The 965-nt window shown below is 40.0% G+C and overlaps 1 protein-coding gene across 2 annotated transcripts in view; it reads right to left on the bottom strand.

Annotated features, from left to right (window-relative positions):
• Window positions 1-240: 240 nt before the first annotated feature.
• The window catches only part of phf20b (PHD finger protein 20, b), a 12908-nt gene continuing 12183 nt past the window's right edge, over window positions 241-965 (bottom strand). For both annotated transcript variants that reach the window (XM_081707148.1, XM_081707149.1), the window contains one exon: window positions 241-965. This exon is cut by the window's right edge and continues 1049 nt beyond it. The gene's annotated coding sequence lies outside the window, so the exon portion shown is untranslated.

Here is a 965-nt window from a genome sequence, read left to right as displayed (position 1 = left end):
TGACATAACGGCACCAGACAAAATGGTGGAACGGACCCGAGGACGATGAACGTTGTGAAGAACGTGACATTCTTGGCTTCAGCTTATGCATTAACACGCTCGACCAACACAAACTAACAAACAAAAAAAACAAAACAAAACTTGCTCTTGTAGACTTGAAGGTGAAAGGACAGCTCATTTAAAAACTGAAGTGAACCTGGCTCCCACATGGAGGGGAAAGAAAATCAAAGTCCAAATCCATTGCTGTCTGATTACTGTATTTCCATAGATTGATAAATGCAAAAGGGCAGACATGCAACACAATTATTTCACAGCAGAGTGAAAGTACAGACAATATAGACTGTGTATCTGTCACTGGCTGCACGAAGAAAGAGGAAAAAACAGAAAAACAAAGATAAACATCTGCCCTTCCATGTGATTTAATGGATCCATATATGTATTTGAAAAACATGGAGTTTTCTGGTGGAGGAGTGGTATACATTTGAATATGTTGGTCTAAAACAGAATATCAGGCACAGGTTATGAAATTCAAATGCAGGACTGGGCAAAAAGAGGAGAATGAAACCACAATAACCAACAGGGGAGTGGGCAATGCATTACCCCCGTTTCTCCGTCTCTCTCTGACTACACACTGTGGGGCCATCTGGTCCCCTAACACTGACACATTCTCTCATCATGACAATCACCCTGGCTAACAACTCCACCTATGTACACAAGCAGGAGCAACACACGCGCACGCGCGCACGCACCCTAAAAAAGGAGGCAAACAGAGGACAGAAAAAAAGACAGCAGAATCAATAACTTAATTTCACAATTACAATAAATTAAAAAAGGCAACTAGTGCCTTCAAAAAGTAAGAAAAAAACCTATGTGGACTAGTGTAAAAAATTGCAAGGGACATTACAGAATGTTATAAGCCTATAACAACACAAAATAAGGGCAAAAAAAAATAAAACATGGAAATC

Source organism: Electrophorus electricus, chromosome 24 (assembly GCF_041902795.1).
Source record: "Electrophorus electricus isolate QZ-2024a chromosome 24, ASM4190279v1, whole genome shotgun sequence".
Lineage (NCBI taxonomy): Eukaryota > Metazoa > Chordata > Actinopteri > Gymnotiformes > Gymnotidae > Electrophorus > Electrophorus electricus.
Note: the sequence above shows the minus strand (reverse complement) of the source record. Positions and strands in the feature narration are given on the sequence as shown.